This window comes from Bombina bombina, chromosome 3 (genome assembly GCF_027579735.1).
Source record: "Bombina bombina isolate aBomBom1 chromosome 3, aBomBom1.pri, whole genome shotgun sequence".
In the NCBI taxonomy this organism is placed as follows: domain Eukaryota; kingdom Metazoa; phylum Chordata; class Amphibia; order Anura; family Bombinatoridae; genus Bombina; species Bombina bombina.
Window position 1 is genome coordinate 287850053 of NC_069501.1, and position 19372 is coordinate 287869424.

Consider the following 19372-nt stretch of genomic DNA (forward strand, 5'->3'; position numbering starts at 1 on the left):
AGATGTACGATCTTTTTGTCAGGCTCTGACTAGAATCAGGCCTGTATTTAGATCAATTGCTCCTCCTTGGAGTTTAAATTTAGTTCTTAGTGTTCTTCAAGGGGTTACGTTTGAACCTATGCATTCCATAGATATTAAGCTATTATCTTGGAAGTGTTATTTCTGGTTGCTATTTCTTCTGCTCGAAGATTATCTGAGCTTTTGGCATTACAATATGATTCTCCATATCTTATTTTTCATGCGGATAAGGTGGTGTTACGTACTAAACCTGGTTTTCTTCCTAAGGTGGTTTCAACCAAGAATATTAATCAGGAGATTGTTCTTCCTTCTTTGTGTCCTAATCCTTCTTCTAAGAAGGAACGTCTGTTACATAATTTAGACGTAGTCCGTGCTTTAAAGTTTTATTTACAAGCGACTAAGGATTTTCGACAAACATCTTCTTTGTTTGTTGTTTTTTCAGGGAAACATAGGGGTCAGAAAGCTACGTCTACTTCTCTTTCTTTTTGGCTGAAAAGTATCATCCGTTTTGCATATGAGACTGCTGGACGGCAGCCTCCTGAATGAAGGTCTGTGGCTTCCTCATGGGCATTCAAAAATGATGCTTCAGTTGAGCAGATTTGCAAAGCTGCAACTTGGTCGTCTCTTCACACTTTTTCCAAATTTTACAAATTTGATACTTTTGCCTCTGCTGAGGCTGCTTTTGGGAGGAAAGTTCTTCAAGCAGTGGTGCCCTGTCTTGTCCCTCCCTTTTCATCCGTGTACTATAGCTTTGGTATTGTATCCTACAAGTTAGGATGAAATCCGTGGACGACTCATGTCTTTTAAAAAGAAAATTTATGCTTACCTGATAAATTTATTTCTTTTTAGACACAATGAGTCCACGGCCCGCCCTGTTCTATGAGACAGGTTATTTTTTATTATTTTTTGTTAAACTTCAGACACCTCTGCACCTTGGCTTTTCCTTTCTCTTCCTAACTTCGGTCGAATGACTGGAGTGGGAGGGAAGGGAGGAGCTATATATACAGCTCTGCTGTGGTGCTCTTTGCCTCCTCCTGCTGACCAGGAGGCGATATCCCACAAGTAAGGATGAAATCCGTGGACTCATCGTGTCTAAAAATAAATAAATTTATCAGGTAAGCATAAATTTTCTTTTTTTACCATTCCTGAAACTGCCATATAAGGAAATTTTCTCTTACATTTGCAAGATGTCTCAATCTGATCCTGTCTCAGAAACCACTGTTGGAACCCTGCTGCCTGATAACAGTTCTATCAAAGCTAAGTGCATTTGTTGTAAATTTGTGGAGATTATATCTCCAGCTGTGGTATGTAATAGTTGTCATGATAAGCTTTTACATGCAGAGAATGTATCCATCAGTAATAGCACTATGCCTGTTGTTCCTTCAACATCTACATGTACATGTACAAGATATACCTGTGAATATAAAAGATTTTATTGCTGATGCGATTCAGAAGGCTTTGTCTGCCATCCCGCCTTCTAATAAACGTAAAAAGTCTTTTAAAACTTCTCAGAAAGTTGATGAAATTTCAAATGACCGACATACTGAATTATCTTCATCTGACGAGGATCTATCTGATTCAGAAGATCCTTCCTCAGATATTGACACTGACAAATCTACTTATTTATTTAAAATTGAGTATATTCATTCCTTGCTAAAAGAAGTGTTTATAACATTAGATATTGAGGAAACTAGTCCTCTTTATATTAAAACTAGTAAACTTTTAAATTCTGTTTATAAACCTCCTGCGGTTACTCCAGAGGTTTTTCCAGTTCATGAAGCTATTTCTGATATGATTACTAAGGAATGGAATAGTCCTCGTACTTCTTTTATTCCTTCTTCAAGGTTTAAAAAATTGTATCCTTTGCCAGCAGTTAGATTGGAGTTTTGGGAAAATATCCCCAAAGTTGATTGGGCTATTTCTACTCTTGCTAAACGTACTACTATTCCTATGGAAGATGGTACTTCTTTTAAAGACCCTTTAGATAGGAAACTTGAATCTTATCTAATGAAAGCTTATTTATATTCTGGTCATCTCCTCAGGCCTGCCATTTCTATGGCTGATGTTGCAGCTGCATCAACTTTTTGGTTGGAAAGTTTAGCGCAACAGGAAACGGATCCTGATTTGTCTAGCATTGTTCGCTTGCTTCAACATGCTAATCATTTTATTTGTGATGCCATTTTTTATATCAAAATTGATGTTAGATCTATGTCTTTAGCTATTTTAGCTAGAAAAGCTTTGTGGCTTAAATAATGGAATGCTGACATGATATATAAGTCTAGATTACTATCTCTTTCTTTCCAAGGTAATAAGTTATTTGGTTCTCAGTTGGATTTGATTATTTCAACTGTCACTGGAGGGAAGGGAGGTTTTTTTGTCCCAGGATAACAGACCTAAGGGTAAATCTAAAGCTTCTAACCGCTTTCATTCCTTTCGACAAAATAAGGAACAGAAACCTAATCCTTCCCCCAAAGAATCTGGTTCCAATTGGAAACCTTCTTCAAGTTGGAGTAAATCCAAACTGTTTAAGAAACCAAAGCAAGCCCCCAAGTCTGCATGAAGGTGCGACCCTCATTCCAGCTCAGCTGGTAGGGGGCAGATTAAGATTCCTCCAAAATATTTGGGCAGATTATGTCCAAAATAATTGGATTAAGAGTATTGTCTCTCAAGGGTACCGACCTCCTGTGAGAAGTTTTTTTCTCTCACGCATCCTAGTAAATCCAGTAAAGGCTCAAGCTTTTCTGAAGTGTGTTTCAGATCTGGAGCTTTCAGGGGTAATCATACCAGTTGCATTTCAGGAACAGGGTCTGGGGTTTTATTCAAATCTATTCATTGTCCCAAAGAAAGAAAATTAATTCAGGCCAGTTCTGGATCTGAAAATTTTGAATCGTTATGTAAGAGTGCCAACTTTCAAAATGGTGACTATAAGGACTATTTTGCCTTTTGTTCAGCAAGGGCATTATATGTCCACAATAGACTTACAGGATGCTTATCTTCATATTCTGATTCATCCAGACCATTATCAGTTTCTGAGATTCTCTTTTCTAGACAAGTATGTTTTCATTACTTAAGACACTCTCAGCTATGGTTTGGCACTTTATGTATTTTTATAAAGTTCTAAATATATGTATTGTACTTATAGTTGCCATGATTCAGGTTTTCAGTATATTTTCTTTTGCAGACTGTCAGTTTCATATCTGGGAAATGCTTTTTTTTAGGAAAAATGTATTTCTTACCTGGGGTATAGTCTCTTTTTCAGCGGTTTAGGGGTTAATAACTTTATTATAGTGGTGACGATGTCGGGGAGCGGCGGAATAGGGGTTAATAAATGTTATTAGTGGCGGTGATGTCGGGAGCGGCAGATTAGGGTTAATAACTTTAATATAGTATTTGCAATGCGGGAGACCTCGGTTTAGGGGTTAATAGGTAGTTGATGGGTGTTAAGTGTACTTTGTAGCAGTTTAGTTATGAGTTTTATATAACAGTTTTGTAGCGTAAAACTCAGAACTACTGCTCTCAGATTGTCGGTATAGGCTGGAACACAGGTTTTTTAGCCTCACCGCAAGACTCGTAATGGCAGCGCTATGGAAGTCCCATGAAAAAAACATAATTTTTACATGTGCGGGACTGACGTTGCATTACAGGCTAAAAGGCTTGCGGTGCAGTTATACCGACAAGACTCGTAATGGCTGCGGTGCTGTTTTTTTTTTAAAATAATTTTTATTGAGGTATTAAGAACATACAAAAACAAAATCGGATAATAATCATGGCAACACGCCTGTAGACATACAGCCAGACTCATACATCTAATTCATAGGCATGTCTTAGAAACCTTGAACAACAATAGATCCTCATCGTGAGAATATGCACAAAGGCATGCGTGGTACCTCATTTTATGTGTAAACATGTTAACTTGGACAAATCCAAAATAAGTTAATAAATTCTGAGACCTAGTTTTCGTAGAAGGATTTTGAACAAGAAAATGTAGGTCCTTGTGAGTCCACATCGTTTAACTTCAAATACTATATCAAATATCCCTCAAAAATATAAAAAAACACATACCCCATTAAAGGGATATATGGTAAGGACTACAGTAAGAGGGTATCAAATTAAGTTTCTCAATATACCCTTTAGGTTACTATAGGCCTGTGTGAAGCCTCAAATTGCGCAAAAATTAAGTAAGTTACTAATACCTACTTAGATAGGAACAAAAGATATGGCATAGGAATTAAATTTACATATATTAGCAACTATGCGGCCTAGTTTCGACGAAAATTTTCCGATTAGGAATGAATAGACCTGTACTTGTCCAAAATATATATAACAGAACATCATGAAAAACTATGGCACCATCACAACATCATCTCGCAGTTATCTCCCCTCAGATCAATTCAATGGGACAGTATATACAGACAACAAATGTCTTCTAGACCCTTCTCAGGGGCATATAAGGGTTAAGTAATGAAAAACGTAAACCTGTGGCCCAAATAAACCCACAACGTTTCGGGGTGTTACCCCTTAGTCATGTGAATACATAATGGCACTCCAACATGTCCTTATATACTTATACACAGGTGTAATCAAGGAACAATTAGCAAACTGCTAGTAAATTACAACTTTTCAGTAATATTACACCCTCTAGTGGTAATTTATATTATTGCATCATTATATTTACAAATGTTCACCATCCTTCAACAAATGATACAAAAGAGAACAAATTGCACAAAAATCACTTAAAAACAAATATAAAATTATGGAAAGCAGTCATTATCAGAAATAACATCAGATTTAGAAGAGTACTATCAATTTAAGATAATTTAGAAAAAAATGTTTAGAAAAAAGGGGACCAATCCAGATCCCTATTCATACCTTTTGGTTGCAGAGTCCCTAACCTAAAGATCCAAAAAGCTTCTCTTTTCTTTAATATATTTTCCCTATTACCTCCTCTCCTGGGTCTATGTACCTGTTCTATGATCTGAAACCTGAGTTGAGAAATGTTATGTTTAGCCTTAATAAAGTGGTGGGCAACAGGGGCTTCTAAATCCCCCCTCCTGATACTGGATTTATGTTCATTCATTCTCTCACGTGCTTTACGTGTCGTCTCGCCAACATAGAGGAGCCCACATGGGCATTTGATCAAATAGATAATATATTCGCTATTACAAGTGCAATAGCAAATTATATCAAATTTTTTTCCCGTATGTGGGTGAAAAAACACTGCACCTTTAATCATGCTGCTACAGCTAAAGCAACCCAGACAAGGGTAACAACCTCTATTAGCCCTAGTAATATATCTGGTGCCCCCTAACTTAGCTGTACCAACATCACTGCTTATAAGCTTATTTCTAAGAGAAGGAGCACGTCTGAATGCAGGCATAAAATTTTCTTTAAAGGCCTTAATGTCAGGATTACACTCAGATAGAATATGCCAATGTTTTCTAAGGATACTAATAACTTTGTTACTTTGTTTATAATAGATTATTGCGATCAATCGTTTTTTTATAAATATCAGCCTTCAAAGAATTCTGTTCTCTATAGATTGAGGTATCAAGGAACTCTATATGCTCTTCACTCCAGTGGCTCCACCTTTATCAGCTTGTCTCAAAATAATGTCTTTTCTATCCTTCAGAGACCCTATTGCAGCATATTCAGATTTAGATTCAGATTTAGAGAAATTATTACTCTGCCTCTCATTGTAACATTTCCTAGATTCTCTTAAAACCTCAATATCATGGTAATTCAGTAATAATTTCTCTAAATCTGAATATGCTGCAATAGGGTCTCTGAAGGATAGAAAAGACATTATTTTGAGACAAGCTGATAAAGGCGGAGCCACTGTAGTATTAGATAAGAAATATTATAGTGATGAGATTTCGTTACAACTTACTGACCAAGAGGTGTATGGCAAGTAAGATAGGGATCCCATATTTCAAATTAAGAAAGAAATATCTCAGGTGGTGATGAAGGCAGTTAAAAATGGATTGATTGATCATAAAACTATGGAGTACCTTTGTGTGGATGAACACATTACACCTATTTTTTATACCTTGCCAAAGGTTCATAAAAACAATAGAAGACCACCTGGTAGACCCATTCTGGCAAGTACTAACTCTATTTTCTCCAATATTGCCATATATCTTGATAAGATATTAAGACCCTTTGTCATAACCTCAGAATCTTATATCAGAGATACTGATGACTTTCTGGTTAAATTGGAAAATTTACAATTGGAGGATAATAAATATATCCTATAATCTCTTGATGTGGTCAGTTTATATACCTCCATAACCCACTCTAGTGGGATGGGGCAGTATTTAATGTCCTTAAATCCAGTGGTAATTATTCTGACCAACAGAGTGAATTCCTTATGGAATTATTGGACATAGTACTTAGATGTAATTATTTCTTGTTTCAAGATCAATTTTTCATTCAAAAGCAGGGCACTGCCATGGGTTCCAATGTCGCCCCCAACTACGCCAACATATATATGAATATGTATGAGGAACGTTTTGTTTATGAGAATTTGGCATTTCAACAATATGGCGCCACCTGGTGGCGCTATATTGATGACATCTTTGGGGTGTGGAGGGGCAACATTGGAAACCTGCTCAATTTTGTCAGTGACCTTAATAGCTGCTCAAGACATATACAGTTTACCCTAACTTGGAGTGAAGAGCATATAGAGTTCCTTGATACCTCAATCTATAGAGAACAGAATTCTTTGAAGGCTGATATTTATAAAAAAAAACGATTGATCGCAATAATCTATTGCGATATGAGAGTGCCCATCCACCGGCACTCTTGAATTCTCTTCCCTATAGTCAGTTTTTGCGAGTCTAAAAAATTGTATCTGATCCTGATTTATCTAGCCAAAGACTCAAGGAAATGGGTCAGCTATTTAGGTAACGGGGTTATCCTGATACTGTAATTAAATCTAATTTGGATAAGGTAGATGCTAGGATGAGACATGATATTCTTCATCATAAAAGAGCCAGTAAGGATAAAAAGGGTGATAGAATTACTTTTGTCACCGAATATAATAAACAAAGTAACAAAGTTATTAGTATCCTTAGAAAACATTGGCATATTCTATCTGAGTGTAATCCTGACATTAAGGCCTTTAAAGAAAATTTTATGCCTGCATTCAGACGTGCTCCTTCTCTTAGAGATAAGCTTATAAGCAGTGATGTTGGTACAGCTAAGTTAGGGGGCACCAGATATATTACTAGGGCTAATAGAGGTTGTTACCCTTGTCTGGGTTGCTTTAGCTGTAGCAGCATGATTAAAGGTGCAGTGTTTTTTCACCCACATACGGGAAAAAAATTTGATATAAATTGCTATTGCACTTGTAATAGCGAATATATTATTTATTTGATCAAATGCCCATGTGGGCTCCTCTATGTTGGTGAGACGACACGTAAAGCACGTGAGAGAATGAATGAACATAAATCCAGTATCAGGAGGGGGGATTTAGAAGCCCCTGTTGCCCACCACTTTATTAAGGCTAAACATATCATTTCTCAACTCAGGTTTCAGATCATAGAACAGGTACATAGACCCAGGAGAGGAGGTAATAGGGAAAATATATTAAAGAAAAGAGAAGCTTTTTGGATCTTTAGGTTAGGGACTCTGCAACCAAAAGGTATGAATAGGGATCTGGATTGGTCCCCTTTTTTCTAAACAATTTTTTCTAAATTATCTTAAATTGATAGTACTCTTCTAAATCTGATGTTATTTCTGATAATGACTGCTTTCCATGATTTTATATTTGTTTTTAAGTGATTTTTGTGCAATTTGTTCTCTTTTGTATCATTTGTTGAAGGATGGTGAAAATATGTAAATATAATGATGCAATAATATAAATTACCACTAGAGGGTGTAATATTACTGAAAAGTTGTAATTTACTAGCAGTTTGCTAATTGTTACTTGATTACACCTGTGTATAGGTATATAAGGACATGTTGGAGTGCCATTATGTATTCACATGATTAAGGGGTAACACCCCGAAACGTTGTGGACTTTTCTTTCATGTAATTAGCAAGAGTCCATGAGCTAGTGACGTATGGGATATACATTCCTACCAGGAGGGGCAAAGTTTCCCAAACCTCAAAATGCCTATAAATACACCCCTCACCACACCCACAAATCAGTTTTACAAACTTTGCCTCCTGTGGAGGTGGTGAAGTAAGTTTGTGCTAGATTCTACGTTGATATGCGCTCCGCAGCAGGTTGGAGCCCGGTTTTCCTCTCAGCGTGCAGTGAATGTCAGAGGGATGTGAAGAGAGTATTGCCTATTTGAATTCAATGATCTCCTTCTACGGGGTCTATTTCATAGGTTCTCTGTTATCGGTCGTAGAGATTCATCTCTTACCTCCCTTTTCAGATCGACGATATATACTCTTATATATACCATTACCTCTACTGATTCTCGTTTCAGTACTGGTTTGGCTTTCTACTACATGTAGATGAGTGTCCTGGGGTAAGTAAGTCTTATTTTTGTGACACTCTAAGCTATGGTTGGGCACTTTTATATAAAGTTCTAAATATTTGTGTTTAAACATTTATTTGCCTTGATTCAGGATGTTCAATATTCCTTATTTCAGACAGTCAGTTTCATTATTTGGGATAATGCATTTGAATAATCAATTTTTTTCTTACCTTAAAATTTGACTTTTTTCCCTGTGGGCTGTTAGGCTCGCGGGGGCTGAAAATGCTTCATTTTATTGCGTCATTCTTGGCGCGGACTTTTTTGGCGCAAAAAAATTTCTTTGTTATTTCCGGCGTTGTACTTGTTACCGGAAGTTGCGTCATTTTTGACGTTTTTGCGCCAAAAGTGTCGGCGTTACCGGATGTGGCGTCATTTTTGGTGCTAAAAGCATTTAGGCGCCAAATAATGTGGGAGTCTTTTTTGGCGCTAAAAAATATGGGCGTCATTATTGTCTCCACATTATTTAAGTCTCATTATTTATTTGCTTCTGGTTGCTAGGAGCTTGTTCACTGGCATTTTTTCCCATTCCTGAAACTGTCATTTAAGGAATTTGATCAATTTTGCTTTATATGTTGTTTTTTCTATTACATATTGCAAGATGTCCCAGATTGACACTGAGTCAGAAGATACTTCTGGAAAAACGCTGCCTGGTGCTGGATCTACCAAAGTTAAGTGTATCTGCTGTAAACTTGTGGTATCTATTCCTCCAGCTGTTGTTTGTAATGAATGTCATGACAAACTTGTTAATGCAGATAATATTTCCTTTAGTAATGTTACATTACCTGTTGCTGTTCCATCAACATCTAATACTCAGAGTGTTCCTGTTAACATAAGAGATTTTGTTTCTAAATCCATTAAGAAGGCTATGTCTGTTATTCCTCCTTCTGGTAAGCGTAAAAGGTCTTTTAAAACTTCTCATTTTTCAGATGAATTTTTAAATGAACATCATCATTCTGATTCTGATAATGTTTCCTCTGGTTCAGAGGATTCTGTTTCAGAGGTTGATGCTGATAAATCTTCATATTTATTCAAAATGGAATTTATTCGTTCTTTACTTAAAGAAGTCTTAATTGCATTAGAAATAGAGGAATCTGGTCCTCTTGATACTAAATCTAAACGTTTAAATAAGGTTTTTAAATCTCCTGTAGTTATTCCAGAAGTTTTTCCCGTCCCTGATGCTATTTCTGAAGTAATTTCCAGGGAATGGAATAATTTGGGTAATTCATTTACTCCTTCTAAACGTTTTAAGCAATTATATCCTGTGCCATCTGTCAGATTAGAGTTTTGGGACAAAATCCCTAAGGTTGATGGGGCTATCTCTACTCTTGCTAAACGTACTACTATTCCTACGGCAGATAGTACTTACTTTAAGGATCCTTTAGATAGGAAAATTGAATCCTTTCTAAGAAAAGCTTACTTATGTTCAGGTAATCTTCTTAGACCTGCTATATCTTTAGCGGATGTTGCTGCAGCTTCAACTTTTTGGTTGGAAGCTTTAGCGCAACAAGTAACAGATCATAATTCTCATAGCATTGTTAATCTTCTTCAACATGCTAATAATTTTATTTGTGATGCCATCTTTGATATCATTAGGGTTGATGTCAGGTATATGTCTCTAGCTATTTTAGCTAGAAGAGCTTTATGGCTTAAAACTTGGAATGCTGATATGTCTTCTAAGTCAACTTTGCTTTCCCTTTCTTTCCAGGGTAATAAATTATTTGGTTCACAGTTGGATTCTATTATTTCAACTGTTACTGGGGGGAAAGGAACTTTTTTACCACAGGATAAAAAATCTAAAGGTAAATTTAGGTCTACTAATCGTTTTCGTTCCTTTCGTCACAATAAGGAACAAAAGCCTGATCCTTCCCCTACAGGAGCGGTATCAGTTTGGAAACCATCTCCAGTCTGGAATAAATCCAAGCCTTTTAGAAAGCCAAAGCCAGCTCCCAAGTCAACATGAAGGTGCGGCCCTCATTCCAGCTCAGCTGGTAGGGGCAGATTACGATTTTTCAAAGAAATTTGGATCAATTCAATTCACAATCTTTGGATTCAGAACATTGTTTCACAAGGGTACAGAATAGGCTTCAAGATAAGGCCTCCTGCAAGAAGATTTTTTCTTTCCCGTGTCCCAGTAAATCCAGTGAAGGCTCAAGCATTTCTGAAATGTGTTTCAGATCTAGAGTTGGCTGGAGTAATTATGCCAGTTCCAGTTCTGGAACAGGGGCTGGGGTTTTACTCAAATCTTTTCATTGTACCAAAGAAGGAGAATTCCTTCAGACCAGTTCTGGATTTAAAAATATTGAATCATTATGTAAGGATACCAACATTCAAAATGGTAACTATAAGGACTATTCTGCCTTTTGTTTAGCAAGGGCATTATATGTCCACAATAGATTTACAGGATGCATATCTGCATATTCCGATTCATCCAGATCACTATCAGTTTCTGAGATTCTCTTTCCTAGACAAGCATTACCAGTTTGTGGCTCTGCCGTTTGGCCTAGCAACAGCTCCAAGGATTTTTACAAAGGTTCTCGGTGCCCTTCTGTCTGTAATCAGAGAACAGGGTATTGTGGTATTTCCTTATTTGGACGATATCTTGGTACTTGCTCAGTCTTCACATTTAGCAGAATCTCATACGAATCGACTTGTATTGTTTCTTCAAGAACATGGTTGGAGGATCAATTTACCAAAAAGTTCATTGATTCCTCAGACAAGGGTAACCTTTTTAGGTTTCCAGATAGATTCAGTGTCCATGACTCTGTCTCTGACAGACAAGAGACGTCTAAAATTGGTTTCAGCTTGTCGAAACCTTCAGTCTCAATCATTCCCTTCGGTAGCCTTATGCATGGAAATTCTAGGTCTTATGACTGCTGCATCGGACGCGATCCCCTTTGCTCGTTTTCACATGCGACCTCTTCAGCTCTGTATGCTGAACCAGTGGTACAGGGATTATACAAAGATATCTCAATTAATATCTTTAAAACCGATTGTACGACACTCTCTGACGTGGTGGACAGACCACCATCGTTTAGTTCAGGGGGCTTCTTTTGTTCTTCCGACCTGGACTGTGATTTCAACAGATGCAAGTCTGACAGGTTGGGGAGCTGTTTGGGGGTCTCTGACAGCACAAGGGGTTTGGGAATCTCAGGAGGTGAGATTACCGATCAACATTTTGGAACTCCGTGCAATTTTCAGAGCTCTTCAGTCATGGCCTCTTCTAAAGAGAGAGTCGTTCATTTGTTTTCAGACGGACAATGTCACAACCGTGGCATATGTCAATCATCAAGGAGGGACTCACAGTCCTCTGGCTATGAAAGAAGAATCTCGAATACTGGTATGGGCGGAATCCAGCTCCTGTCTAATTTCTGCGGTTCATATCCCAGGTATAGACAATTGGGAAGCGGATTATCTCAGTCGCCAAACGTTACATCCGGGCGAATGGTCTCTTCACCCAGAGGTATTTCTTCAGATTGTTCGAATGTGGGGACTTCCAGAAATAGATCTGATGGCTTCTCATCTAAACAAGAAGCTTCCCAGGTATCTGTCCAGATCCAGGGATCCTCAGGCGGAGGCAGTGGATGCATTGTCACTTCCTTGGAAGTATCATCCTGCCTATATCTTTCCGCCTCTAGTTCTTCTTCCAAGAGTGATTTCCAAGATTCTAAAGGAGTGCTCGTTTGTTCTGCTGGTGGCTCCAGCATGGCCTCCCAGGTTTTGGTATGCGGATCTTGTCCGGATGGCCACTTGCCAACCGTGGACTCTTCCGTTAAGACCAGACCTTCTATCGCAAGGTCCTTTTTTCCATCAGGATCTCAAATCCTTAAATTTGAAGGTATGGAGATTGAACGCTTGATTCTCAGTCATAGAGGTTTCTCTGACTTTGTGATTAATACTATGTTACAGGCTCGTAAATCTGTATCTAGGAAGATATATTATCGAGTCTGGAAGATTTACATTTCTTGGTGTTTTTCTCATCATTTTTCTTGGCATTCTTTTAGAATTCCTAGAATTTTACAGTTTCTTCAGGATGGTTTGGATAAAGGTTTGTCTGCAAGTTCCTTGAAAGGACAAATCTCTGCTCTTTCTGTTCTTTTTCACAGAAAAATTGCTAGTCTTCCTGATATTCATTGTTTTGTACAAGCTTTGGTTCGTATAAAACCTGTTATTAAGTCAATTTCTCCTCCTTGGAGTTTGAATTTGGTTCTGGGGGCTCTTCAAGCTCCTCCGTTTGAACCTATGCATTCGCTGGACATTAAATTACTTTCTTGGAAAGTTTTTTGTTTCTTTTGGCCATCTCTTCTGCTAGAAGAGTTTCTGAATTATCTGCTCTTTCTTGTGATTCTCCTTTTCTGATTTTTCATCAGGATAAGGCGGTGTTGCGAACTTCTTTTAAATTTTTACCTAAGGTTGTGAATTCTAACAACATTAGTAGAGAAATTGTGGTTCCTTCATTGTGTCCTAATACTAAGAATTCTAAGGAAAGACTGTTGCATTCTTTGGATGTAGTTAGAGCTTTGAAATATTATGTTGAAGCTACTAAAAAATTCCGAAAGACTTCTAGTCTATTTGTTATCTTTTCTGGTTCTAGGAAAGGTCAGAAGGCCATTTCTTTGGCGTCTTGGTTAAAGTCTTTGATTCATCATGCTTATGTCGAGTCGGGTAAAACTCCGCCTCAAAGGATTACAGCTCATTCTACTAGGTCAGTTTCTACTTCCTGGGCGTTTAGGAATGAAGCTTCGGTTGATCAGATTTGCAAAGCAGCAACTTGGTCTTCTTTGCATACTTTTACTAAATTCTACCATTTTTATGTGTTTTCTTCTTCTGAAGCAGTTTTTGGTAGAAAAGTACTTCAGGCAGCTGTTTCAGTTTGATTCTTCTGCTTATAATTTCAGTTTTTTTCATTATAAGATTTAAACTTTGTTTTGGGTGTGGATTATTTTCAGCGGAATTGGCTGTCTTTATTTTATCCCTCCCTCTCTAGTGACTCTTGCGTGGAAGATCCACATCTTGGGTATTCATTATCCCATACGTCACTAGCTCATGGACTCTTGCTAATTACATGAAAGAAAACATAATTTATGTAAGAACTTACCTGATAAATTCATTTCTTTCATATTAGCAAGAGTCCATGAGGCCCACCCTTTTTTGTGGTGGTTATGATTTTTTTGTATAAAGCACAATTATTCCAATTCCTTATTTGGGCATTTAAGGGTGCTGGACTCCTGACTGTTTACCGCCCAAATAAACCCAGCAGCATCTAAGCCACCTGCGTGTTTTAGAATTTAGAATGTGCTGCGATGGGATACATATGTATGGGTAAATATCTATATATCAAAAGAACATACATGTAGTGAAATACACACTTCAGAAATCACAAGTAGTTGGAAAACCTCACTCACTTTGTCACTGAATAAAGCTAAGCTATACTGACTTTAAGCTGGGAGCAAAAGGGTGTAAAGGTTAAACCTTCTTGTTTCTTGTCTAATCTAGGCCATTTCCTCTAGTAATAGAGAGCAAAGGATTTCAAGGATATATTCTTATGTCACATCCATTCCTTTAGAGATAAATAATAGGGAGAGCCCTCCACCATACAAGTTCATAAAAAACGGCATATGACGTGAGGTGTACTATATTTTACTAATCTCAATCTAAGTAGCAGAGGTTATATAGTTTAGGTACACAATAGTAACTGCTAGCCACTCATTCGTATTTGATAGGGGAAACTGTATGTACATGCTCAGCGAAACAGTAGCTCACATTTCCATATATACACTTATATAGTATGATTCCCAGAGACATATAAATTAACCAAAACACATCAGTAACATAAATTATAGCATGGTGGGTCTCATCTTAATATACTAAATGTACTGAAAACTAAAGTCAGGGAAAGAATCATAAAGCGTGCACATCGGGCAATAAAGCCGTCATCCAGTTCATGCACATATAGTACACCTTTTCAAGTCCCCGTAAGATAGTCACATCTACCCGATGCTGCTTCTGCAGGGACACGTAGCCTGTAGGCAGAAAATAGCGTGGCGCTCCCTGAGTTCATGGTATTGCAGCATGCGTCCCTTTTTGGTTAGTTAGATCACTCTTGGCACTTTCCGTCTTAGCAGATTCTGAAGGGCTGTAGGAGATGCCGAATAGCTATGCATCCTTATTATAGGGGCAAAGGACTTTCTAGCCTCATCGCTTAACGCCATTGCTCCACTCTCCTTGTCTTCCCCTGGAGTCCGGCCGCACCCCCCTGGGACACAGCGGAAGGCAGAGATCTCTCATAGCTGCTCAGTTGCATATTGGCCAGGCCTCCCCTCTCAGGCAGAGCAGACATACCTAATTGTATTTCCATGTCAGCTTCGTCTGACTCTCCATGAATCCTTCCCTCCTGATCTGATGTCTCCTCCTTGAGGTGGGTGGACTCCATGAGGGTCAGGAGACGGTCTAATCTATTGCACATTGTGCATTCAGGACATCAGCTCCTGCAGAAGTACACATAAGTCTCCCATGATCAATGTAGCTGTTAGGTAGAGAATTTCACTATTCTCCATTTACCCGGTTTCCCCGGGGGGGGGGGGGGGGGGGCGCTGAGCTCTCTCTTCTCAGAAGCTGCCAGAGACACTCAGCTGTCTAGTCCAGGGAGTCCTGATGCGTAGCAAACAAAAATTTTTCATATGATTCCATTCAGCAAATTATCCCCCATGTTATAGGGTATGAATTCCCGCTGGATGGCTTTTTAAACTCCAGATTACAGGCAGGATGTAACACTGGATTACAGAGCTCCTAGTTTAGCGGCCATCTTGGACCATAGCCCGGACACGCCCCCGCTGCGGTGCTGTTTTAACGCTGAAATGACCATTTTTTCAGTGTTAAAACACAAATGCAAAACTCGTAATCTAGGTGTAAGTGGGCAAAAAGCTAAATCTCTAACCTAGGTTTTTAGTGCTGCAGTTACCTAACCAGCTATTTGATTTGTAGCCTTTGCAGGTTACAGAATTTCGCTTTTTGGCTGTGTAGATTGCGGATGACAAACATTTCTTTCATGTAATTGGCAAGAGTCCATGAGCTAGTGACGTATGGGATATACAATCCTACCAGGAGGGGCAAAGTTTCCCAAACCTCAAAATGCCTATAAATACACCCCTCACCACACCCACAATTCAGTTTTACAAACTTTGCCTCCTATGGAGGTGGTGAAGTAAGTTTGTGCTAAGATTTCTACGTTGATATGCGCTTCTCAGCATTGTTGAAGCCCAATTCCTCTCAGAGTACAGCGAATGTCAGAGGGACGTGAAGGGAGTATCACTTATTGAATACAATGATTTCCCTAACAGGGGTCTATTTCATAGGTTCTCTGTTATCAGTCGTATAGATTCATCTCCTACCTCCCTTTTCACGACGATATACTCTCAATTTACCATTACCTTTACTGATAACTGTTTCAGTACTGGTTTGGCTATCTGCTATATGTGGATGGGTGTCTTTTGGTAAGTATGTTTTTTATTACTTAAGACACCCCAGCTATGGTTTGGCACTTTATGCATTTATATAAAGTTCTAATATATGTATTGTACTTATATTTGCCTAGATTCAGGTTCATGTATTTCCTTCTGCAGACTGTCAGTTTCATATTTGGGGAAAATGTTCATTTTTAAGAAAAAAAAATTCTTACCTGGGGTTTAGTCTTTTTTTCAATTGACTACTTTCTTGCAAATTGCGGGCGGTATTAGGCCCGCGGGTGCGCCAAATGCTAGACTTTATTGCATCATTCTTGGTGCGAGAATTTTTTGGCGCGAAAAATACGTCTATGGCACAACTTCGTCATTTCCGGCGTCAAAGTTGACGCCGAAGCCTTACACACGGTGGCGTCATTAGTGATGCGAGTGTGTCATTTCCAGTTATTATTGGCGCCAAAAAAGTTTTCAGTTACGTTGTGCGTCATACTTGGCGCCAAACTTTTTCATTATTTTAATACCCCATTGATGTTTGCCTCTTGCCTTTTTCTCTATCAGAGGGCTATGCTATTTGCATTTTTTTCCCATTCCTGAAACTGTCATATAAGGAAATTGATAATTTTGTAAGATGTCTCAATCTGATCCTGCCTCAGAAGTTTCTGCTGGAACATTGCTGCCTGACATCAGTTCTACCAAAGCTAAGTGCATTTGTTGTAAGATTGTGGAAATTATTTCGCCGAATGTCATTTGTAATAGTTGTCATGATAAACTTTTACATGCAGATAGTGTGTCCATCAGTAATAGTACATTGCCAGTTGCAGTTCCTTCAACTTCTAATGTGCATGATATACCTGTAAATTTTAAAGAATTTGTTTCTGATTCTATCCAGAAGGCTTTGTCTGCATTTGCACCTTCTAATAAACGTAAAAGGTCTTTTAAAACTTCTCATTCAGTTTATGAAATTTCAAATGACCAACAACATAATAATTTATCCTCCTCTGATGAGGATCTATCTGATACAGAAGATCCTTCCTCAGACATTGACACTGACAAATCTACTTATTTATTTAAAATAGAGTATATGCGTTCTTAATTAAAAGAAGTGTTAATTACTTTGGATATTGAGGTAACCAGTCCTCTTGACATTAAGTCTAATAAACATTTAAATGCTGTTTTTAAACCTCCTGTTGTTTCTCCAGGGGTTTTTCCTATTCCTGAGGCTATTTCTGATATGATTTCTAAGGAATGGAATAAGCCAGGTACTTCTTTTATTCCTTCTTCAAGGTTTAAAAAATTGTATCCTTTACCAGCAAATTCTATAGAGTTTTGGGAAAAAATCCCCAAAGTTTGATGGGGCTATTTCTACTCTTGCTAAACGTACCACTATTCCTATGGAAGATAGTACTTCTTTTAAGGATCCTTTAGATAGGAAGCTTGAATCTTATCTAAGGAAAGCCTATTTATATTCAGGTCATCTTCTTAGACCTGCAATTTCTTTGGCTGATGTTGCGGCTGCATCAACTTTCTGGTTGGAGAATTTAGCGCAACAAGAATTGGATTCTGACATATCTAGCATTATTCGCTTACTGCAATATGCTAATCATTTTATTTGTGATGCCATTTTTGATATGATCAAAATTGATGTTAGATCCATGTCTTTAGCTATATTAGCTAGAAGTGCTTTGTGGCTTAAATCTTGGAATGCTGATATGACATCTAAATCTAGATTACTATCTCTTTCTTTCCAAGGTAATAATTTATTTGGTTCTCAGTTGGATTCTATTATTTCAACTGTTACTGGGGGAAAGGGAGTTTTCTTTCATGTAATTGGCAAGAGTCCATGAGCTAGTGACATATGGGATATACAATCCTACCAGGAGGGGCAAAGTTTCCCAAACCTCAAAATGCCTATAAATACACCCCTCACCACACCCACAATTCAGTTTTTACAAACTTTGCCTCCTATGGAGATGGTGAAGTAAGTTTGTGCTAAGATTTCTACGTTGATATGCGCTTCTCAGCATTGTTGAAGCCCGTTTCCTCTCAGAGTACAGCGAATGTAGTATCACTTATTTGAATACGATGATTTCCCTAACGGGGGTCTATTTCATAGGTTCTCTGTTATCGGTCGTAGAGATTCATCTCCTACCTCCCTTTTCAGATCGACAATATACTCTCAATTTACCATTACCTCTACTAATAACTGTTTTAGTACTGGTTTGGCTATCTGCTATATGTGGATGGGTGTCTTTTGGTAAGTATGTTTTTTATTACTTAAGACACCTCAGCTATGGTTTGGCACTTTATGCATTTATATAAAGTTCTAAATATATGTATTGTACTTATATTTGCCATGAGTCAGGTTCATGTATTTCCTTCAGCAGACTGTCAGTTTCATATTTGTGGAATTTAAACATTTTAAGAAAAATTTTTCTTACCTGGGGTTTAGTCTTTTTTTTCAATTGACTACTTATTGCTATTGCGGGTATTAGGCCCGCGGGTGCGTCAAATGCTAAACTTTATTGCATCATTCTTGGCACGAAAATATTTTTGGCGGGAAAAAATAAGTTTATGTCGCAACTTCATCATTTCCAGCATCATACGTGACGCCGAGACCTTTCACACGGCGGCGTCATTAGTGACGCGAGTGTGTCATTTCCGGTTATTTTTCTCGCCAAAAAAGTTTACATTACGTTATGCGTCATACTTGGCGCCAAATTTTTTTAATTATTTCAATACCCCATTGATGTTTGCCTCTTGCTTTTTTCTCTATCAGAGGCCTATGCTTTTGCAATTTTTCCCATTCCTGAAACTGTCATATAAGGAAATAGATAATTTTGCTTTATATGTTTTTTCTCTTACATTGAGCAAGATGTCCCAATCTGATCCTGTCTCAGAAGTTTCTGCTGGAACATTGCTGCCTGACATCGGGTCTACCAAAGCTAAGTGCATTTGTTGTAAAAGTGTAGAAATTATTCCACCAAATGTCATTTGTAATAGTTGTCATGATAAACATTTACATGCAGATAGTGTTTCCATCAGTAATAGTACATTGCCAGTTGCAGTTCCTTCAACTTCTAATGTACATGATATACCTGTAAATTTTAAAGAATTTGTTTCTGATTCTATTCTGAAGGCTTTGTCTGAGAAGTTTTAAAAGACCTTTTACGTTTATTAGAAGGTGGAAATGCATTTAGCTGATGAAATTTCAAATGACCAGCAACATAATAATTTATCCTCTTCTGATGAGGATCTATCTGATTCAGAAGATCCTTCCTCAGACATTGACACTGACAAATCTACTTATTTATTTAAAATAGAGTATATGCGTTCTTTATTAAAAGAAGTGTTAATTACTTTGGATATTGAGGTAACCAGTCCTATTGACGTTCAGTCTAATTAACGTTT